Here is a 24,984-nt window from a genome sequence, read left to right as displayed (position 1 = left end):
AATGGTGAGTTGTTGTATCGGGTGACCAAACTGAGGGGAGGAGAGATAGTAGAGCAGCTATTCCAGGACCCTACCAGAGGAGGATTTTAGATATGGCCCATTTGCATGTTTTGGGGGGACATCTAGGGATAGTGAAAACTCAGGAGAGAGTATTACAGTGGTTCTAATGGCCATGATGTTACCGGGAGATACTAAATTATTGTAGGTCCTGCCCCACCTGTCAGATAACTGCTCCTACTTCTCACTTCCAAAGCCCCTTAGTCCCATTGCCTGTGATAGAGATCCCCTTTGAGAAGATTGTTATGGACCTGGTAGGTCCCCTAGTTAAATCTGCATGCAGTCATCAGTACATGCTAGTGGAAATGGACTACGCAACCAAGTCCCCAGAAGCGGTGCCACTGAGGAACTTTTTGGCTAAGAGTATCACCCGGGAGCTTGTCCATATCTTTGTTAGGACCGGATTGCCTAAGGAGTTTTTGATGGACCAGGGTACCCCGTTTATGAGCAAAGTGAGGAGGGATGTGGGCACTCATAGAGCGGGTGGGAGGGTGCTCACCATATCTCCACCTGCAGAGCTCACACTGGCATGTGTTCTAACAGGACCTGGGATGATGTTGCGGTCAGATGATTATCACATGGTCTGGCTTAAATAGCTTGTCTAGAGTGTCAGTGTGTGCTAGGAGGGGACAGCTGTGGTTAAGACAGAAGCATTTCTTGCAAGTGAGTCAGAAAAGCCAGGGAGCTGAAACAGCTCAGGAGGCCCAGAGAGCCCAGACAGTCCCGGAGGGCCTTAGGCCTGGGGCAACACAGTGGGCCCCACAATGTTTAATACAAGGAACCCAGCCATCCAGGGCTCAGTGGAGTGGAGGCTACAGTAGAGGTCCTATACAGTACGGGGACGCAAGTCACTCATCATATGGCAGATCATCGCATGGGCTGATGCCCTTAGATCTGGAGTGAAACGGATGAGGGAACACCCAAGCGCAGTGAGTCTGGACAGGGAGGACCCTGTGTTACCGCAAGAGGCGGTAGAACCCATGCACGTACTGAGGACCATAGGAAGAAGTGCAGGGAAAGTGGAGAATGTGAACTGTGTGAAACTTTATGCTGATGCTGTAACTGCAAAGGATGTGCTGTGAACAAAGGAAAATAAAGTTATTTGTTATGAGTTTGAAATGAACTCTGTCTCTTTGTATGCAACAACGCCAGCAGCAGAATTTCAACCAGCCTGATGGGACCCTGATGGTGCAGAAGGTGAAGCAGAAGGTATGCTGCAAAAGGGACATTATATTCATGTGACGGGAGACCAGGGCGTGCTAAAGCACATACTCTCAGCCACGATTATGGCCCTGACTCTCTCTCACCTATATAGGGAGAGACTTGCCATTCCAGGGGAGCAGGCTGGGAGAAGCTTCCGGGGACTTGTCTGTCCAACTAGTCTCCTGTGCAGCTTGGTCCAATGCAGTTGTCAAACTATGTTTTTCTTTTAAATGCTGTGGTGTTACAGGGTCACACATACATGGTGAGACCATAGCACCAGTGCCTGTTACATGCAGTCCGCATGTATCAGCCGTCAGGTTCAATTTAAATATTAAAAAAATGCAAATTTGGTATCGCAGCAATTGTACTAACCTGAAGACTCATGTTATCAGGACATTTTTTATTATGCAAAGAATGCTGTGAAAACATAATAAAAACATAATAAATAAACAATTGTAGAAATGCATTTTTTTCACCATTTCATCCCAATTCGAATAACTTCCTAACTAATTATATAGCACTACTACCTCTACTAAAGAAAAACAAGAAAGAATGAAAAAAGGCATTGTAAAGAACTTTTGGCACGACCCATGTAGATCTGCTAATTGTAGGGGCTCAGGCAAATGCGGCTTTTCCTTCATTGTTTGGTATTGTAGCTCCATTATGTTCACGATATTGAGACAAATACAAGTTACAGCAGCTACTACAACTTTGAAGGGGACATGGCGCTGGCTGAGGGACAATGGCCTCTTCAAACAGCTGAATTGGGGGGATGCAGAGGGTGAGTCCAGTTGCAGTAATATTGATAACCTTTATTGCACATTACTTACATGATACTATATTTTCTTAATATCTAAATTTGAAATAAACACTTAGAAGTTAATTTTTTCAATTTTAATTTGACTGTCAGGTGGTAAGGTTTTTTGCTTGATGGTAGTTTTTACAATAACCATTTTTTTTACATAAACAAACTTGCGAAAAATGTACTACATTTGTTTGTTTTTTCTTCTTAAAAACAGTTTTTGCCCCAAAACACTTTCAAAGTATTCATGTTACATCTCTGTTGTATTTAGGTATATAATATTTGCTAATATGCCAGTTTCATGTTTAAAAAAGTGTTTAAAAATGAATGATATTCTACATTACAATGTTTGCTTTATGCATAGTGAATGTGAGGAAGAGCACTTTACTGCTGCTACGTTCAGCTGCACACAGTAAGACTATTTTATCTTTAAGGTACTAGAGAAGAATACCAGCAATTTTTATTGCATGTTTGCAGCATGTTTTATGGATCACAAAATCTATGAATAGGTAATGTAACAGGTGTGGATTTAACTGTATATTGCCATATGTGAGATGCAGAAACAGTATATTTAACAAATGTCATTTCTCTTGACGTACTGTATATGACACCTGTATGGCCACCGGACTGGTGTGTATCTATCTGGTTGGTGTAAAAGCAATGACCATTTTAAAAATCGTATCAGACAAGAAAAGTTGATGAAAGTGAAAACAAACCTCACAAAACGCCCTGTTATTTTATATAAAATTTAGTTGCAATGTAATACATGGGCAGCACAGTGGCTCAGTGGTTAACACTATAGCATTGCAGTGCTGGAGTCCTGGGTAGTGATGAGCGAATATACTCGTTACTCGAGATTTCCCGAGCACGCTCGGGTGTCCTCCGAGTATTTGTAAGTGCTCGGAGATTTAGTTTTCATCGCCGCAGCTGAATGATTTACATCTGTTAGCCAGCATAAGTACATGTGGGGGTTGCCTGGTTGCTAGGGAATCCCCACATGTACTTATGCTGGCTAAGAGATGTAAATCATTCAGCTGCGGCAAGGAAAACCTAAAACTCCGAGCACTAAAAAATTCTCAGAGGACCCCCGAGCATGCTCGAGAAATCTTGAGTAACGAGTATATTCGCTCATCACTAGTCCTGAGTGAAAATCTCACCAAGGGGAACATCTCCAAGGACTTTGTATGTTCTCCCTGTGTTTCCTCCATACTCCAAAGACATACTGATAGAGAATTTAAAGTGTGAGCCCCAATTGAGAAAGTCATGATGATGTTTGTATAGTGCTGGTGAATATGATGGCGCCATGTTTTTTTTCACTTGAAAAAGATGCCCATACGGTGTTAAAACACTTTGTGAATAAAAGCCTTTTCCTCATCATCATTTGTGAAGAAGCAATTTACTCCAGCAGTGCAGCCCACATGTTCATCCAACTGGATCCAAAGTGTATATAACTAACACACCATGTGTCACTTAAGATTGCGCACAGGTGGACTTCCTTTAACTATTCATGTAAATTCTGAAGGGAATTTCTTGCACCAGAAATTTTTAGGGGCTTAATAGCAAAAGGGGTGAATTCATATACACATACCAAATTTTAGTGTTTTAATCTCATAAATGTAATTTGTGCCTAGATTTTTCTCACTATATTTAAACACAGGTTTTAATGTAACAGAATAGTAAAAAGCCAAGGGGGTGAATAGTTTTGCAAGCCACTGTATATAGTAAAAATTATTTGCATACCTAACGATCTTGGCTATACGAACAAGATTGACCTCCTACAGTATGACATAATCATTGGTGTTAATCTGAAGTATAACAGACTGTTAAACTTCAGATTAACACTAAGGTTAGGTTCACATTGCATTAATGGGTTAATGCTAACGGACTGCGTTGCATGGCGAAATTGTCGCAATTAACTCCATGCAATGGGTCCGTTAGCACACCCATTGACGGCAATGTGAATCTGCTCTCTAGCGCATCACTAGCGCATGCCATTTTCGGCACGCGCTAGCGATGTGCCGTCATTTTCTGACGGACCTCGGACGCGATCCCTATCTTGCAAATGCGATCCCTATAGATACATTGCGTTAGCGCAATCCGCTAGTGCTATGCGCTTACCAGATTGCCCTAACGCAATGTGAACCTAGCCTAATGATTTTGTAATACTGCCGAGGACTCCAGATGAGCAAAAATATTCGAGGTATCCAGTTCCGACGTCTGGATCAGTCCTCTATTGCAGTGGGACTTAACTTTTGTGAGTGGCATTTCTTTTGCACCTCTGTTGAGTGAATCATTTGTAATCACGCAATGTCATAATGTGAGCCATGACATTATCACATTGAGGGTCCAAGGAAGCAACAAAAGTTCCCAGGAGATGCTGGAGGCAGACAAAAATTATGAACTTTGTACCACAATCTTTTGCTCATCTTATGGAAACCTTTCTAGAAGAATGTAGTCTAGAGAGTCTACACTCTTCTACAAAGGCTTTCCATAAGATTTTGCAATGTGCCTATAGTGTTGTAATTTATGCCAGAGATGCTTGGTATAGAGGTAAAGGCACTAATTTAACAGAATAATTGAGCTCTTCCACCCAAGTCTCAAGAAACTTGTCTCGTTTTATGCACCATGGCATTGTCATTCTGTAACAAGAAAGGACCTTCTCCAAAAAAAAAAGAGCCTAGCTACACTCTAAAAAACAAACCCACACCACTATACCAAATATTACAGTAACACTATATATTCCGATAGGTAGGCATTAGTGATTAGTGGACATCTCAATCGAGCACGTTTGGGTGTAATCCGAGCATCCAGGATTCATTATAGGCCGGCCCGTAACACAGACGGTTACACTGACTCATGGATACCAACCATTGAGGGAACCTTTAATATGAACGGACATACGCTGAACTATTCTTGTGTCCCACTGACACTTATTTTTATCTGACTCCCCTGATGAGTCCCCGTTATTGGAGATGAAGCCCGTAGGGAGACAATTGAGCTTATATATTTAATGGTGGTTGTCTATAGCAGGGTTCACTTGGGATCTGTCCTTGTTAGGACAGGAGCACTACAGGGGCATGACAGGGACTTAAGGGAAAAACCCTATACCCCCTACCCCACCCCTATATTTGGACTAAATGTTCCTAGTAAAGAAAGCTGAGAGGAAATCGTTGTGGTTATACGTCCATCTTTATTGGTGAGACCAAACCAACTTTTATCTTTAAGCACTGGTTTGCACGAGCACTTTATATTTGTGGTGATCTGTGTATATGTTTTTGTCCTTTTTTAGTATTTTTGATTAAAGGTTATGTATTACTATTTGGATATCCTCGAAGCTATACTCTAGTGTTAACCCTGAGGGTTATATATATAGCTATAGATTATTGTAACTCTATATGTACCATTTTATTAATGAGGGTATCTGGCTGACAACTGTTCATTACTAAACCTTGGTATTATATATATATATACAGTATATACAGTACAGACCAAAAGTTTGGACACACCTTCTCATTTAAAGATTTTTCTGTATTTTCGTGACTATGAAAATTGTACATTCACACTGAAGGCATCAAAACTATGAATTAAGAGGGCGTGGCCTATCTGCTGATGCAGTAGGTCGCACAGAGCGGGAGCTCCGAGGCCAGGAACCTTAAAGCGGCTCATACCTTTTCACCGGCAGCTTCTCCATCTCCTATAGTGCCGGCATCGTTCACCGGAGCGGCGGTGAGTGCATGGGGAAATCTAAATCCGGCGCCCGTGACCCTTCCAGGCGGATTATTGATTTCTTTGCGGCCTCCCCTCAGCCGCCGCAGGATCCCAAGATGGCACCATCCTCACCCAGGGCCTCCCGCTCCTCACAACGCGGCGCTCAGGTGTCGCTTTCAGGCGCTGCAGCGCCGGATTCTGCTGATGCCTCAGTGACTGCCGCACTTCTCAGGGGTCTGCTCGGGGATCTCAGGTCCTCCATACAAGAAGACATGCGTGCTATGCTGGCGGATCTAAGAGGGGAGGTGGTGGAATTGGGGAACCGCACTGACCGCCTGGAGCGCAAAATGGCGGAGCTGGTCTCTTCTCACAATGAGCTCTGGGACGCACATGAGACTCTGCAAAGTCTGGTCACTAAAACTCATGCCAAGACCCTGGACTTGGAAGATAGGTCCAGGAGGAATAATGTTAAGCTCAGAGGCATTGAAGAATCTATCTTGCCAGGAGACTTGAAAGCTTTCCTACAGGACTTTATCTTGGCTGTTCTTCCTCAGTTTGCCTCAAAAGATATTATAATTGACCGTGTGCACCGGGTCCCTAAGCCGCCTGGCCTGGGGCCTTCAGTCCCCAGAGATGTGCTTGCTCGCATACACTTCTATGGAATGAAAGAGGACTTTCTCCAGGCATTAAGAAAGAACCCAACCTTACCTGAAAGATTTGCTTGCATCACTGTCTTCCCAGACCTCTCTCCGGGCACTTTGGCCCTCCGTAGAGCTTTTGGTCCTTACACTGCTATCCTCAGGGAAAAAGGCATCTCATATCGTTTGGGGTTCCCCACCAAGCTTCTCATCCGCAAAGATGGATCTATTACCACCTGCCTGACTCCGTCTCACGCGGCGACTGCACTGTCTAAATGGGGTCTGGTGGTTCCTGGTTCCCCGGTCTCTACTGGCCCCCCAAAGCCTGGAAACAACAAAAACCTCAGGGCCCGTATTGAGCCGGACTGGGAGGTCGCTTGAAGCCCACCTCATCTTTGGTTCCTGGCTATTTCCCGCACAGATTCGTTTTGCTTGTTTTTTCTCTCGTTTCTTTTTTTTTCTCTTAGGCTGCGCTGGCTTCCTTTTTGGGAGCATCTGCAGCGTCTAATTTTTTGCCCCATAGGTGAACTGTTTTTTGAATCTCACCTTTTGGACTCAGGATTTGCCTGAATGGACCTCGGTTCCTTGGTTTATCTGTTGTCTGTCTTGTCTGTTTTCCCCCCCTTTTTTTTGTTTTTTCCCTGCTTCCTGGTTTTCCTGTACTTGTGTTCTAGTCCGCAGGTCACATGTTATTTATTCTCTTGCACACCCCATTGGTGTTCAGTATATTGTAGGATTGTTTATATACCTTTGATATGAGTATTTCATTGTATTCAGTCAATGTAAATGGCCTCAACTCCCCGGGCAAGAGGTCTATTGTCTGGAGGCAGTTGGGCAAATCTCGTCGAGATATCTTATGTCTTCAAGAAACGCATTTACTGGAGTGTGATAATGTTAGAATGTACTCAGGTTTATATCCGCACCAATTTTTTGCAAACGGTCCGTCAAAAAAGGCGGGAGTAGCTATTTTCTTTAGCAAAACTAATACTTTTCATTTGATCCGTTCAATAGTGGATCCAATGGGTAGGTTCATTATAGTTCAATGTCTTATTAACAATGCCCCTTACACCATTGCCTCAGTCTATGCCCCTAATGCAGGTCAGCTGAAGTTCTTAGGTTTCTTTCAGACTTTACAGGACATCCAGCATGGCCACAAGCTGATTGCTGGGGATTTTAATGTTCCAATATCTAAAGTGCTAGACTGTTCTGCTATCTCTTTGTCTAGGGGCGAGGTAGGGCCGCTAATTAGTTTGTATAATCTGCATGATATTTGGAGATATCTGCACTGTGGTGAGAGAGATTACACGTTCATGTCTCCCAGACACGGTTCCTATAGCAGAATTGACTACATGCTGGTGAATGATGTGGCCCTCCCTCACTGCATTTCAGCAGATATAGGCAGTATCACTTGGTTGGACAATGCTCCGGTGTCCCTTACTCTGAGAGACCCTCTTGCTATTAGACCCCCTTCACATTGGCATCTAAATACTCATCTTCTTGCTGATCAACTAAACTCCCAGTTTATGGAAAGAGCCTTGTTAGAATTCTTCTCCTCCAATGATACCCCAGACATACAAGATGATACCCTCTGGTTCGCCCACAAGGCAGTGGCTAGGGGCTGCTTTATCAAAATGGCTGCAACGGCTAAGAGGAAATATAATTCGGCTCTCAATTCTGCCCTAGACGAATTAGCTCGCCTTGAATATGCCCATAAAGTGTCTCCTACCCCGGCGCTCTTTTCTGACCTCTCTAAGGCCCGCATGCATGTTCGCCAGTTGCTTCTACATAGGGCTGAGAATGCCTTAAGGAAATCCAGAGCCAAATTCTATGCAATGGGAGACCGGGCAGGTGCTGTTTTGGCTGAGCATGTTAGGAAGAGAGAGGCTCAATCCAAGATTCCATTCCTGCTTGGGTCTGACGGCTCCCTTGTCTATAATCCTATCCATATTGCTGAGGAGTTTGCTGCCTATTATTCTTCACTCTATGATCTTGGCTCCGACCCGGGAGTCCCTCAGCCCTCAGGGGAGCTAATTTTAGCGTTCTTGGAAAAAGCTAATCTCCCCTCGGTCAGCGCGGAACAGCTTTCCTTTCTGAATTCTCCCATTGTTGAATCTGAGCTATCTCAAATTATCAGAGATGCTAATAAGTGTTCTTCTCCAGGGCCGGATGGTTTTCCTTTTCTTTACTATGCACAATTCTTCTCTGTCCTCTCCCCTTACCTTCTACGCTTATTTAACAACTGGGTATCTGCTGGTAGTATTAGACCTGAGGGGTTGGAAGCTTCCATCGTGTCCCTTCTTAAACAGGGGAAACCCGCAACGTCTCCAGGGAATTTTCGCCCCATAGCCCTCCTGAATTGTGACGTTAAAATCTATGCTAAAATTTGGGCCAATAGATTGATATCGGTGCTCCCCAGCCTCATTCACCCCGACCAAGTCGGGTTTGTTCCCGGCAGACAAACCAGAGACGGCACGAGACGTTTAATCGATCTCCTGGATGTGGTGGAGAGGGAGGGTCTCCCCAGTGTATTCCTGTCTCTTGACGCCGAAAAAGCGTTTGACAGGGTGCACTGGGGATATATTGAGCTCACGCTGGAAAAGTTTGGTCTTACTGGACTTATTTCTAAAGCCGTCATGGCTTTATACTCCAACCCCTGCGCGTCGGTCCGCTCGGGCGGCTTTAAATCTCGTACGTTCCCCATTTTGAACGGGACTCAACAGGGCTGCCCCCTCTCTCCCCTTATTTTTGCTCTGATCATGGAGCCTTTAGCTGCCATGGTTAGGCAAAGTGCTGATATAAAAGGGGTGCGGGTGGGGGGAACCGAACACAAAATCGGACTTTACGCCGACGATGTGGTTTTGACTTGTACTTCGCCACTAGTTTCGCTGAATGCGATTACCTCGATTTTATCCCAATTCTCCGCGGTATCATATTACAAACTTAATTTGACTAAATCCATTATTTTTCCCCTCTTCCTCCCGGACGCTCTTCAAATTCAAATTCAATCTAAGTTTGCATTTATTTGGGCCCCTACGGGCTTTTCGTATTTGGGCATCTGGATAACTAGGTTGGACGACATCGTCCGTTCTAACTGCGAGGAGGCTCTCTCGGAGATTAGGAGGGGCATGGAACAACTATCGAGCTCTTCGCTCTCGTGGATGGCCCGTATCCAAACTGCTAAAATGTTATTTCTCCCCAAAATTATTTATCTATTTCGGTGTCTTCCCCTTTCCATCCCCTCGAAATATATCTCAGCTTTCCAATCGATCATTGATCGGTTTATCTGGAACAAGAAGCCTCACAGGGTCAAGCGTCGAGTTATGTCCCTCCCGTACTCTATGGGTGGATTGGGCGTCCCTTCGATTCAATTCTATTATAGGGCGGCGATTCTAGAGCCTCTTAAATTTTGGTGGGAGGAGAACTCACTTTTACCCTGGGTGCTTATTGAATCCCATTTTGCCCCCAAGAACTCTCTTAAATTGCTTTTGGAGCTCCGGCTGCTTCGAGTCTCTCCTTCTGGCCCTTCTCTCCGCATTATCAAGACTTTGGGCGTCAGTCTGCACTTCTCATTTCCTTTTTATGTATGACTATGTTTCTCTGTGGGCCTTGGAATATGCTATTGGGCACACTTCTCTTTCCTCCTGGTGGAGGCGCGGGGTGCACCGGGTGGTCGACCTGTTCGGCTTGGACGGCCTGTTGTCATTTGAGGTCCTGGCGAATAGATTTTCTCTTTCTATCAAAGATTTTTTTCAATATCTACAACTGCGCAGTTTCCTTAGGTCGCGTCGGTTGTTCGGTGCGCCCCCGCCTCTGTCGGAGGACCCGGCTCACAGGTTCTTTAGACCAGCCACCATAGTGCCCCATGGCATCTCTATTCTTTACAGGGCTCTTATATCCCACGATATTCCTGATAAGCTTCCTTTTATGACTTCCTGGGAGTCCTCGCTGGCTTTCGAGGCTTCCCTGGAGGACTGGCAGTTTGCCATAGTTACATAGTTACATAGTTAGTAAGGCCGAAAAAAGACATTTGTCCATCCAGTTCAGCCTATATTCCATCATAATAAATCCCCAGATCTACGTCCTTCTACAGAACCTAATAATTGTATGATACAATATTGTTCTGCTCCAGGAAGACATCCAGGCCTCTCTTGAACCCCTCAACTGAGTTCGCCATCACCACCTCCTCAGGCAAGCAATTCCAGATTCTCACTGCCCTAACAGTAAAGAATCCTCTTCTATTTTGGTGGAAAAACCTTCTCTCCTCCAGACGCAAAGAATGCCCCCTTGTGCCCGTCACCTTCCTTGGTATAAACAGATCCTCAGCGAGATATTTGTATTGTCCCCTTATATACTTATACATGGTTATTAGATCGCCCCTCAGTCGTCTTTTTTCTAGACTAAATAATCCTAATTTCGCTAATCTATCTGGGTATTGTAGTTCTCCCATCCCCTTTATTAATTTTGTTGCCCTCCTTTGTACTCTCTCTAGTTCCATTATATCCTTCTTGAGCACCGGTGCCCAAAACTGGACACAGTACTCCATGTGCGGTCTAACTAGGGATTTGTACAGCCCCTCTAAATTTTCCTCATGTATAGGACATTTGGAGCAGTCTAAAAAGATTCAGCTTCAGTGGTATCTCACTCCTGCTCGCCTTGCCAAATTTGGTCCCTCTTCCTCTCCCCTTTGTTGGAGGGGTGCGGGGCTATTGGCTCCGGCTCTCATGTCTGGTGGTCCTGCCCACAGGTTCAGATTTTCTGGCGCCAGGTAGAGTCCCTGATCACAGAGGTAACTCGTCTTCCCCTTGTCTTGAGTGGGCATCTAGCTGTTCTGGGTATTTCCCTTATAGAGTTCCCCTCCCCTCTCCGCCCGATGATCTCTAACATTTTGATCGCTGCCAGGCAATGTATTGCAAACGAACCCTTAAAAAATTTCCTTCAGACCAGATTATATTAAATAAAATATATTTTTTATTAAAAATAAATTGCAACCACAAAAAACATCACCAAAACGTATGGAATTTTTTATTATTATTAAAATTGTATAATCTACAACAGATATTTATTTATTAAGAATATAAAACATACAACTATAGATAATATGTATCTCCTCCAATCGAGGTTTACTTAGGGATAGATAAAAAATATATATATAAAAATCCCGTATGTGCAAGACAGGGCAAGTCCAAACTGATCAGTATAATAAACATAAAAATATATATAATGCAGCAAATAATAATTTAATAATATAATATGTGATAAAAATCAGTCAAATAAATTTGTGAATAATATGTGTGTATATCCATATATACACACACACACCTATTGTGTGCAGCAAAATAAATCAATTCATAATAAAGTGCAATAGTGCAATAAAAAATAAATTGCATACAAAACAACCAGTGTGTCCACAAAAGTTGTGAGCCAAAAACAAAAAACAAATAATTATATATTACCCAGTAAAAGCGCTGCCAAATGTGCCAAAATATATTATGAATACTGACCAGTTAGGAGTACCACTGCCCTGCACACACCACTCCAAGTGGTGTGTGCAGGGCAGTGGTACTCCTAACTGGTCAGTATTCATAATGTATTTTGGCACATTTGGCAGCGCTTTTACTGGGTAATATATAATTATTTGTTTTTTGTTTTTGGCTCACAACTTTTGTGGACACACTGGTTGTTTTGTATGCAATTTATTTTTTATTGCACTATTGCACTTTATTATGAATTGATTTATTTTGCTGCACACAATAGGTGTGTGTGTGTATATATGGATATACACACATATTATTCACAAATTTATTTGACTGATTTTTATCACATATTATATTATTAAATTATTATTTGCTGCATTATATATATTTTTATGTTTATTATACTGATCAGTTTGGACTTGCCCTGTCTTGCACATACGGGATTTTTATATATATATATTTTTTATCTATCCCTAAGTAAACCTCGATTGGAGGAGATACATATTATCTATAGTTGTATGTTTTATATTCTTAATAAATAAATATCTGTTGTAGATTATACAATTTTAATAATAATAAAAATTTCCATACGTTTTGGTGATGTTTTTTGTGGTTGCAATTTATTTTTAATAAAAAATATATTTTATTTAATATAATCTGGTCTGAAGGAAATTTTTTAAGGGTTCATTTCTATAGTGTTTTTCCTCAGTTTATAAAAATTATTATCTCTGGTGTTTCTTTCTATATACAGTGGGGCAAAAAAGTATTTAATCAGTCAGCAATAGTGCAAGTTCCACCACTTAAAAAGATGAGAGGCGTCTGTAATTTACATCATAGGTAGACCTCAACTATGGGAGACAAACTGAGAAAAAAAAATCCAGAAAATCACATTGTCTGTTTTTTTATCATTTTATTTGCATATTATGGTGGAAAATAAGTATTTGGTCAGAAACAAACAATAAAGTTTTCTGGCTCTCACAGACCTGTAACTTCTTCTTTAAAGGTACCGTCACATTAAGCGACGCTGCAGCGATAACGACAACGATGCCGATCGCTGCAGCGTCGCTGTTTGATCGCTGGAGAGCTGTCACACAGACCGCTCTCCAGCGATCAACGATGCCGAGGTCCCCTGGTAACCAGGGTAAACATCGGGTAACTAAGCGCAGGGCCGCGCTTAGTAACCCGATGTTTACCCTGGTTACCAGCGTAAAATGTAAAAAAAACAAACAGCACATACTTACATTCACGTCCCCCTGCGTCCACTTCCTGACTGACTGAGCGCCGTACAGTGAGAGCAGAGCGGTGACGTCACCGCTGTGCTGCTTTCACTTTCACTTTGCGGCGCTGAGTCAGAGGAGGAAGCAGACTGCAGGGGACGCAATGTGAGTATGTGCTGTTTGTTTTTTTTACATTTTACGCTGGTAACCAGGGTAAACATCGGGTTACTAAGCGCGGCCCCGCGCTTAGTTACCCGATGTTTACCCTGGTTACCAGTGTAAAATATCGCTGGTATCGTTGCATTTGGTGTCAAACACAACGATACACAGCGATCAAACGACCAAATAAAGTTCTGGACTTTATTCAGCGACCAGCGACATCACAGCAGGATCCTGATCGCTGCTGCGTGTCAAACTAAACGATATCGCTAGCGAGGACGCTGCAACGTCACGGATTGCTAGCGATATCGTTATAAAGTCGTTTAGTGTGACGGTACCTTAAGAGTCTCCTCTTTCCTCCACTCATTACCTGTAGTAATGGCACCTGTTTAAACTTGTTATCAGTATAAAAAGACACCTGTGCACACCCTCAAACAGTCTGACTCCAAACTCCACTATGGTGAAGACCAAAGAGCTGTCAAAGGACACCAGAAACAAAATTGTAGCCCTGCACCAGGCTGGGAAGACTGAATCTGCAATAGCCAACCAGCTTGGAGTGAAGAAAGCAACAGTGGGAGCAATAATTAGAAAATGGAAGACATTCAAGACCACTGATAATCTCCCTCGATCTGGGGCTCCACGCAAAATCCCACCCCGTGGGGTCAGAATGATCACAAGAACGGTGAGCAAAAATCCCAGAACCATGCGGGGGGACCTAGTGAATGAACTGCAGAGAGCTGGGACCAATGTAACAAGGCCTACCATAAGTAACACACTACACCACCATGGACTCAGATCCTGCAGTGCCAGACGTGTCCCACTGCTTAAGCCAGTACATGTCCGGGCCCGTCTGAAGTTTGCTAGAGAGCATTTGGATGATCCAGAGGAGTTTTGGGAGAATGTCCTATGGTCTGATGAAACCAAACTGGAACTGTTTGGTAGAAACACAATTTGTCGTGTTTGGAGGAAAAAGAATACTGAGTTGCATCCATCAAACACCATACCTACTGTAAAGCATGGTGGTGGAAACATCATGCTTTGGGGCTGTTTCTCTGCAAAGGGGCCAGAACGACTGATCCGGGTACATGAAAGAATGAATGGGGCCATGTATCGTGAGATTTTGAGAGCAAACCTCCTTACATCAGCAAGGGCATTGAAGATGAAACGTGGCTGGGTCTTTCAACATGACAATGATCCAAAGCACACCACCAGGGCAATGAAGGAGTGGCTTCGTAAGAAGCATGTCAAGGTCCTGGAGTGGCCTAGCCAGTCTCCAGATCTCAACCCTATAGAAAACCTTTGGAGGGAGTTGAAAGTCCGTGTTGCCAAGCGAAAAGCCAAAAACATCACTGCTCTAGAGGAGATCTGCATGGAGGAATGGGCCAACATACCAACAACAGTGTGTGGCAACCTTGTGAAGACTTACAGAAAACGTTTGACCTCTGTCATTGCCAACAAAGGATATATTACAAAGTATTGAGATGAAATTTTGTTTCTGACCAAATACTTATTTTCCACCATAATATGCAAATAAAATGAAAAAAAAACAGACAATGTGATTTTCTGGATTTTTTTTTCTCAGTTTGTCTCCCATAGTTGAGGTCTACCTATGATGTAAATTACAGACGCCTCTCATCTTTTTAAGTGGTGGAACTTGCACTATTGCTGAATGACTAAATACTTTTTTGCCCCACTGTAGGTTGTTGTTTGAATGTATTGCAAACCACTGGAAATCTACAGATCTTCCCTCTAGAGCCGAATTGGTTTCCAAAATTAACCTCCACTTCAGCTATGAAGTAATTACGGCACAGGGTCTCTCTAAGAAGAATAAGGTCCTTTCCTGGTGGGATCCTTGGGTTTCCTCAGCTTGTGTATCCCCATCCGCCCTTACCCTCATCTAATAGTTTATATTAGAATATGTGATTTGTTTTACACTATGACTTCGTACTTTTTGTGCTGGATTTGCTGTGCTCTTTGGACACTATGTACTTTGTTTTTCCCTCCTTTCCCCTGACTTCCCTTTTCCCCTTCCCCTCCCCTTCTCCCCTGCTGGAAATATTTGTTGAGTTATGTACCTCTCTTTTTTGCTAATAAAAAGTTAATTGGTTAAAAACAAACAAACTATGAATTAACACATGTGTAATTATATACTTAACAAAAAAGTGTGAAACAACTGAAATTTTGTCTTATATTCTAGGTTCTTCAAAGTAGCCACCTTTTGCTTTGATGACTGCTTTGCACACTCTTGGCTTTCTCTTGATAAGCTTCAAGAGGTAGTCACCGGGAATGGTTTTCACTTCACAGATGTGCCCTGTCAGGTTTAATAAGTGGGATTTCTTGCCTTATAAATGGGGTTGGGACCATCAGTTGTGTTGTGCAGTAGTCTGGTGGATACACAGCTGATAGTCCTACTGAATAGGCTGTTAGAATTTGTATTATGGCAAGAAAAAAGCAGCTAACTAAAGAAAAACGAGTGGCCATCATTACTTTAAGTAATGAAGTTCAGTCCGTCCGAAAAATTGGGAAAACTTTGAAAGTGTCCCCAAGTGCAGTGGCAAAAACGATCAAGCGCTACAAAGAAACTGGCTCACATGAGGACCGCCCCAGGAGAGGAAGACTAAGAGTCACCTCTGCTTCTGAGGATAAGTTTATCCGAGTCTCCAGCCTCAGAAATCGCAGGTTAACAGCAGCTCAGATTAGAGACCAGGTCAATGCCACACAGAGTTCTAGCAGCAGACACATCTCTACAACAATTTTTAAGAGGAGACTTTGTGCAGCAGGTCTTCATGGTAAAATAGCTGCTAGGAAACCACTGCTAAGGACAGGCAACAAGCAGAAGAGACTTGTTTGGGCTAAAGAACACAAGGAATGGACATTAGACCAGTGGAAATCTGTGTTTTGGTCTGATGAGTCCAAACTTGAGATCTTTGGTTCCAACCACCGTGTCTTTGTGCGACGCAGAAAAGGTGAACGGATTGACTCTACATGCCTGTTTCCCACCGTGAAGCATGGAGGAGGAGATGTGATGGCGTGGGGGTGCTTTGCTGGTGACACTGTTGGGGATTTATTCAAAATTGAAGGCATACTGAACCAGCATGGCTACCACAGCATCTTGCAGCGGCATGCTATTCCATCCGGTTTGCCTTTAGTTGGACCATCACTTAATTTTCAACAGGACAATTACCCCAAACACACATCCAGGCTGTGTAACGGCTATTTGACCAAGAAGAAGAGTGATGGGGTGCTACGCCAGATGACCTGGCCTCCACAGTCACCCGACCTGAACCCAATCGAGATGGTTTGGGGTGAGCTGGACCACAGAGTGAAGGCAAAACGGCCAACAAGTGCTAAGCATCTCTGGGAACTCCTACAAGATTGTTGGAAGACCATTCCCGGTGACTACCTTCTGAAGCTCATCAAGAGAATGCCAAGAGTGTGCAAAGCAGTGTCATGCGGGTACTGGGTAGACTACAGCTGATTACCCGGGCCCCTGCGATATCCCTCAGACTAGGGAAAATACTATAATGTGCACAGGGCAAAAAAAATACAAATACAGGAAGGAGAAATATGACAAAGGATAATACACCATCAGATACGATATTTCTTCTCCTAGACCACCACTCCAAACCGAGATCACCAGGCACAAGACACAAGCTATAATCGGCGACGCCCAAAGTCCAGAATGACTATTTAAAGGCCACGGGCGTGACCCAGCCTCCAACCCGATTACCAGCTAGATTAACCCCGGACAACCTGGATAAAGTCTAGCCGGCGCCACTGAGCGTATAGTGGACAAATGTGGAATTACCGCTGTCTGTGAGATGCCCTAGTGTGAATAGCGTCCGACATGACAGTACCCCGCCTTCTACAAGGGACCCCAGGGCCCTCACGCCTTATAGGACCTGGCTTTTCCAGATGGCGGCGGTGAAACATACTGACCAGCCGGAATGCATGTATGTCTGAAGCTGGTACCCAAGACCTCTCCTCCGGCCCATAACCACGCCAGTGTGCCAGGTACTGTAATGTGCGGCGCACTATACGAGAGTCAACCACCTTGGAGACTTCAAACTCCAAATTGCCATCCACCGAGACTGGAGGTGGCATCGGCGCCACGTCCACGGAACCCACCACCTACTTTAAAAGAGATCTGTGAAACACGTTGTGTATCTTATATACCGTAGGAAGCTCCAATTGGTAGGCTACCGGGTTAATAATGGCGGCGACCCTAAATGGACCAATAAACCTTGGACCCAATTTCAGGGATGGTACTTTGAGTTTTATGTTTTTTGTGGACAACCACACCCAATCACCCACACTCAGGTCTGGACCTGGCACACGTCTACTGTCAGCCACTCGTTTGTACCTTGCACCCACGCTCAGCAAGCGCTGTTTCACTCTCCTCCAAACGGATGACAGTTGTGCTCCTAGCTGGTCCTCCTCCGGAATGCCAGCAGAACCACCCTGACGCAGAGTACAAAATTGAGGATGGTGCCCGTAAACACAAAAGAACGGGGACTCCCCAGACGATTCCTGGCGGTGATTATTAATGGCAAACTCAGCCAAAGGAAGGAACGTCGACCACTCCTCCTGGTTGTCAGAAACAAAGCCGCGTAAGTACTGCTCCAAATTCTGGTTCATACGCTCGGTCTGACCATTTGACTGAGGATGAAATGCCGAAGAATGCGACAACTTGATCCCCAGCCGTGAGCAAAATGCTTTCCAAAACTTTGACATAAATTGAGTACCCCTATCAGACACTATGTCAGACGGGACCCCGTGAAGTCTGACCACCTCCTGCACAAAAACCTGAGCCAGAGTCTTAGTGTTAGGCAATGAAGGCAAGGACACAAAGTGCAACATCTTTGAGAACCAATCAACAACCACCAAGATGACCGTGTTCCCAGCTGAGGAGGGTAGGTCCGTAATAAAATCCATGGAGATCTCCGTCCATAGCCTACTGGGTACCCCTAGAGGATGTAATGAGCCAGCAGGACGGGAGCGAGGCGTCTTAGCCCTAGCACATGTGGTACATGCTGATACGTACAAGACCACGTCCTGTCGGATTTTGGGCCACCAAAACCGACGCGACACCAACTCCAAGGTACCCCTAACCCCTGGATGGCCAGCCAGAACAGCATCATGATGCTCACCGAACACCTTTAGGCGAAGATGGAGCGGTACAAATGATTTGTTAATGGGAAGCTCTGGTGGTACTTCCTCCTGAGCCTCGGCAATCTCAGCCTCAACCTCTGTCATGAGAGCCGAGACCACTACACCCTTTTGGAGGATGGGTACCGTATCTTCCCAAGGTTCTCCCCCCGGAAAACACCTGGATAAAGCATCTGCCTTAGTGTTCTTAGACCCCGGTCGGTACGTAACAAAAAAGTTGAATCGCATGAAAAACAATGCCCAGCGAGCCTGCCTGGGGGACAGACGCTTGGCTGACTCTAAATAAAGCAGATTTTTATGGTCGGTGATAACTGTAACCTGGTGGACCGACCCCTCCAAGAAGTGTCGCCATTCCTCAAAAGCCAACTTGATAGCCAACAACTCCCTGTTGCCGATATCGTAGTTACGTTCGGCGGGCGACAGCTTCTTGGAAAAGTAGGCGCATGGACGCAACTCGCCCAAGGATGAGCCTTGTGACAGCACCGCTCCCACTCCAACCTCAGATGCAGCGACTTCCATGGTAAATGGTTTTGATATGTCCGGTTGCACCAGAATGGGGGCCGAAGCAAAACTGTTCTTCAGAAATTCGAATGCGCGCACAGCAGCCTCAGGCTAGGCGGAGAAATTTCCCTTTTTCGTCATGTCAGTAAGCGGTTTAGCAATGGTAGAAAAATCTTTGATAAATTTTCTATAATAATTAGAGAATCCAAGGAACCGCTGGAGTGCTTTTAGGTTATCAGGCCGTTCCCAATGCAGCACCGCTTGCACCTTAGCGGCGTCCATTTTAAACCCTGAAGCAGACACAATATAATCCAAGAAGGGCAACTTCTGAACCGAAAAAACACATTTCTCCAGTTTAGCATAGAGCTTATTTTCTCTGAGTAGCTGTAACACCTGCCTCACATGCTCTAAATGAGTATCACGGTCGCATGAATAAATGAGAATGTCATCTAGGTACACAGTAACGAATTTCCCCAGTACATGCGAGAACACATCATTTATGAAATGTTGAAAAACAGCAGGTGCGTTTGTCAACCCAAATGGCATCACCAAATTTTCAAAATGACCCTCAGGAGTATTAAAAGCCGTCTTCCACTCATCACCTTGACAGACTCTTAGGAGGTTGTACGCCCCCCTGAGGTCAAGCTTGGAAAACCACTTAGCATCAGCCACCTGGTTGAACAAATCAGGTATCAGTGGCATAGGGTATGGATCACGAACCGTAATCTGATTTAACTCCCTGAAATCCAGACACGGGCGTAGTCCGCCATCTTTCTTCTTAACGAAGAAGAACCCCGCTGCCTCCGGCGAGGACGAAGGCCTGATGTGCCCTTTGCTCAACCTCTCAGCAATGTAGTCTTTTAAAGCTTGTCTCTCCCGACCAGAGATGTTAAACATCCTAGCTTTCGGCAATTTGGCCCCTGGTTTAAACCTAATAGTACAGTCATAGGGTCGATGTGGTGGCAATTCTGAGCAACCCTTCTCAGAGAACACATCTGCGAAATCCAGCAGTGACTCAGGAATGCTAGGAGTCACAGTGGACACACATGTGGCCAGACAATTCTCCTGGCAGAATCCGCTCCACTGAATTATGTCCTGAGTTTTCCATTCAATCACCGGGTTGTGCATAGACAACCATGGAAAACCCAGAACCATTTGTGCAGGAAGATTACTGAGCACCCTACATGTAACTTGCTCAGAATGTAGGACCCCAATGTGGAGTTTAACCTCAGCCACAAACTCAGTAATCTCCCCCTGTGGGAGTGGAGTAGCATTGATGGTGACTAGTGTTGAGCATTCCGCTACCGCAAGTATCGGGTATCGGCCGATATTTGCGGTATCGGAATTCCGATACCGAGATCCGATACTTTTGTGATATCGGGAATCGGTATCGGGATCGATATTAATGTGTAAAATAAAGAATAAAAATAAAAAATATTGATATACTCACCTCTCCGACGCAGCCTGGACCTTACCGATGTAACCGGCAGCTTCCGTTCCTAAGAATGAGCGCTTGAAAGACCTTAGATGATATCGCGGCTTGTGATTGGTCGCGTGAGCGGTCACGTGACCGCCACGCGACCAATCACAAGCTGCGACGTCATCTAAGGTCTTTCAAGCGCTCATTCTTAGGAACGGAAGCTGCCGGTTACATCGGTAAGGTCCAGGCTGCGTCGGAGAGGTGAGTATATCAATATTTTTTATTTTTATTCTTTATTTTACACATTAATATGGATCCCAGGGCCTGAAGGAGAGTTTCCTCTCCTTCAGACCCTGGGAACCATACAGGATACCTTCCGATACTTGGTGTCCCATTGACTTGTATTGGTATCGGGTATCGGTATCGGCGATATCCGATACTTTTCGGGTATCGGCCGATACTATCCGATACCGATACTTTCAAGTATCGGACGGTATCGCTCAACACTAATGGTGACCACCCGGATAGGATGAGGCAGTTTTTCGACCGTGCGCGCAAACTCCTCATCAATGAGATTAGTGGCCGACCCACTATCCACAAAAACAGTGATTGGCAGCTCTCTGCCAGCGACCATAACTCTGGCGGGAAGCATACATTGAGAGACCACCATGGAGGATATGCATAAGCTCAGATTGGCCTCCTCCACACCCTCTGAGCTTAGTAGTTTTCCGCCGTTGCGCTTTTCTTAGAAAACAGAGGACAAGCATTAACATAATGCCCTTTTTTACCACAGCAAAAACAGGCTCCCTGCTTCCTGAGCGAGGGGGCTCGATGATGTGACACCCCTGCGATTTGCATAGGCTTCGTGGGCTCACCTGCAGCAACCTCACGTGCACCTACGCCCTCCCCCATAAGCGGCGTCTCTTGCACCCCCTGACGCAAACGGCGATCAATGCGGACAACAAGACTCATGGCAGACTCTAGAGAAGCAGGAGTCTCATACATCAGGAGGGCTTGTTTAACCCTTCTCGAAACCCCATGTACAAACTGACTCCGCAGAGCCGGGTCATTCCATTGTGTGTCCACCGCCCAGCGGTGAAATTCAGAACAGTAATCCTCCGCCATTCGCTCCCCCTGGCAGAGAGCGCATATTTTAGATTCTGCTAGAGCCAATCTGGATCATCATAAATGAGCCCAAGAGCAGAAAAAAAACTCCACTGAGTTAAATGCAGCTTAATCAGATGGTAATGAAAATGCCCATGCTTGGGGGTCTCCGTTCAGTAATGACAATACAAGGCCCACACGCTGAGCCTCATTACCTGAGGAAACCGGGCGCATACGAAAATATAATTTGCAAGCTTCACGAAAAACAACAAATTTACTGCGTTCCCCAGCAAATCTCTCAGGTAAAGGAATCTTTGGCTCTGCAACTCTACCTGCAGTATCAGCTTGCACATTAGATACTACAAGACCCTGTTGCTGAACTGCCCCTTCAACTCAGTGACCTGTAAGGACAGCGCCTCCAACTGACGGGTTATGGAAGTCATGGGATCCATGGCATCCAAAATTTATTTAGGCCGATTATAATGTCATGCGGGTACTGGGTAGACTACAGCTGATTACCCGGGCCCCTGTGATATCCCTCAGACTAGGGAAAATACTATAATGTGCACAGGGCAAAACAAATACAAATATAGGAAGGAGAAATATGACAAAGGATAATACACCACCAGATGCGATATTTCTTCTCCTAGACCACCACTCCAAACCGAGATCACCAGGCACAAGACACAAGCTATAATCGGCGACGCCCAAAGTCCAGAATGACTATTTAAAGGCCACGGGCGTGACCCAGCCTCCAACCCGATTACCAGCTAGATTAACCCCGGACAACCTGGATAAAGTCTAGCCGGCGCCACTGAGCGTATAGTGGACGAATGTGGAATTACCGCTGTCTGTCAGACGCCCTAGTGTGAATAGCGTCCGACATGACAAGCAGTCTTCAAAGCAAAAGGTGGCTACTTTGAAGAACCTAGAATATAAGACATCATTTCAGTTGTTTCACACTTTTTTGTTAAGTATATAATTCCACATATGTTAATTCATAGTTTTGATGCCTTCAGTGTGAATGTGCAATTTTCATAGTCATGAAAATACAGAAAAATCTTTAACCCCTTTCTGCCATTGGACGTACTATTCCATCCATGTGGGGTGGGCCCTAATTCCCAAGGACGGAATAGTACGTCCAGCACGATCAGCCGCGCTCACGGGGGTAGCGCGGCCGAGTGTCAGCTGCCTATCGCAGCTGACATCCGGCACTATGTGCCAGGAGCGGTCACGGATCGCCCCCGGCACATTAACCCCGGCACACCGCGATCAAACATGATCGCGGTGTGCCGGCGGTACAGGGAAGCATCGCGCAGGGAGGGGGCTCCCTGTGGGCTTCCCTGAGACCCCCGGAGCAACGCGATGTGATTGCATTGCTGCGAGGGTCTCTTACCTCCTATCCCTGCATCCAAAATGGCCGCGGGGCTGCATCCGGGTCCTGCAGGGATTACTTCCGGGTGCCGTGCAGGCGCTGGTAAGCCTGCACAGCTGAATATCAGATCGGTGATCTGACAGAGTGCTCTGCAAACTGTGAGATCACCGATCTGTGATGTCCCCCCTGGGACAAAGTAAAAAAGTTTAAAAAAAAATTCCCACATGTGTAAAAAAAAAAATAAAAAAAAAAATCCTAAATAAAGAAAAAAAATATATTATTCCCATAAATACATTTCTATATCTAAATTAAAAAAAATCAAACAATAAAAGTACACATATTTAGTATCGCCGCGTCCGTAACAACCCCACCTATAAAACTATATCACTAGTTGACCCCTTCAGTGAACACCGTAAAAAAAAAAAAAACGAGGCAAAAAACAACGCTTTATTCTCATACCGCCAAACAAAAAGTGGAATAACACACGATCAAAAAGACGGATATAAATAACCATGGTACCGCTGCAAATGTCATCTGGTCCTGCAAAAAACGAGCCACCATACAGCATCATCAGCGAAAAAATAAAAAAGTTATAGTCCTCAGAATAAAGCGATGCCAAAATAATTATTTTTTCTATAAAATAGTTTTTATCGTATAAAAGCACCAAAACATAAAAAAATGATATAAATGAGGTATCGCTGTAATCGTACTGACCCGAAGAATAAAACTGCTTTATCAATTTTACCAAACGCGGAACGGTATAAACGCCTCCCCCAAAAGAAATTCATGAATAGCTGGTTTTTGGTCATTCTGCCTCACAAAAATCAGAATAAAAAGCGATCAAAAAATCTCCCGTGCCCGAACATGTTACCAATAAAAACGACAACTCGTCTCGCAAAAAACAAGACCTCACATGACTCTGTGGACTCAAATATGGAAAAATTATAGCTCTCAAAATGTGGTAACGCAAAAAATATTTTTTGCAATAAAAAGCGTCTTTCAGTGTGTGACGGCTGCCAATCATAAAAATCCGCTAAAAAACCCGCTATAAAAGTAAATCAAACCCCCCTTCATCACCCGCTTAATTAGGGAAAAATTCAAAAATGTAAAAAATGTATTTATTTCCATTTTCCTATTAGTCTTAGGGTTAGGGCTAGGGTTAGGGCTAGGGTTAGGGCTAGGGTTAGGGTTAGGGCTAGGGTTAGGGCTAGGGTTAGGGCTAGGGTTAGGGCTAGGGCTAGGGTTAGGGTTGGGGCTAGGGTTAGGGCTAGGGTTAGGGCTAGGGTTAGGGTTAGGGCTAGGGTTAGGGTTGGGGCTAGGGTTAGGGCTAGGGTTAGGGCTAGGGTTAGAGCTAGGGTTGGGGTTAGGGTTAAGGCTACAGTTAGGGTTGGGGCTAAAGTTAGGGTTAGGGTTGGGGCTAAAGTTAGGGTTAGGATTACATTTACGGTTGGGAATAGGGTTGGGATTAGGGTTAGGGGTGTGTCTGGGTTAGAGGTTTGGTTAGGGTTACTGTTGGGATTAGGGTTAGGGGTGTGTTTGGATTAGGTTTTCAGTTATAATTGGGGGGTTTCCACTGTTTAGGCACATCAGGGGCTCTCCAAACGTAACATGGCGTCCGATCTCAATTTCAGCCAATTCTGCATTGAAAAAGTAAAACAGTGCTCCTTCCCTTCCGAGCTCTCCCGTGCGCCCAAACAGGGGTTTACCCCAACATATGGGGTATCAGCGACTCGGAACACATTGGAGAACAACTTTTGGGGTCCCATTTCTCCTGTTAGCCTTGGGAAAATACAAAACTGGGGGCTAAAAAATAACTTTTGTGGAAAAAAAAATATATTTTTTTTGCACGGCTCTGCGTTATAAACTGTAGTAAAACACTTGGGGGTTCAAAGCTCTCACAACACATCTAGATGAGTTGCTTAGAGGGTCTACTTTCCAAAATGGTGTCACTTGTGGGGGGTTTCTACTGTTTAGGTACATTAGGGGCTCTGCAAACGCAATGTGATGCCTGCAGACCATTCCATCTAAGTCTGCATTCCAAATGGCACTCCATCCCTTCCGAGCCCTCCTATGCACCCAAACAGTGGTTCCCCCCCACTTATGGGGTATCAGCGTACTCAGGACAAATTGGACAACAACGTTTGTGGTCCAATTTCT

At 44.7% G+C, this 24,984-nt stretch overlaps 1 long non-coding RNA gene across 1 annotated transcript in view; it reads right to left on the bottom strand.

Annotated features, from left to right (window-relative positions):
- The window catches only part of LOC143807998 (uncharacterized), a 135,540-nt gene that overhangs the window by 58,370 nt on the left and 52,186 nt on the right, over positions 1-24,984 (bottom strand). The window contains exon 2 of the long non-coding RNA XR_013221853.1: positions 1,633-1,677. This is a non-coding gene — a long non-coding RNA (uncharacterized LOC143807998). The remainder of the gene's footprint in view (positions 1-1,632; positions 1,678-24,984) is intronic.

This window comes from Ranitomeya variabilis, chromosome 2 (assembly GCF_051348905.1).
Source record: "Ranitomeya variabilis isolate aRanVar5 chromosome 2, aRanVar5.hap1, whole genome shotgun sequence".
NCBI classification, from domain to species: domain Eukaryota; kingdom Metazoa; phylum Chordata; class Amphibia; order Anura; family Dendrobatidae; genus Ranitomeya; species Ranitomeya variabilis.
This window is presented reverse-complemented; position numbering and strand designations above follow the sequence as displayed.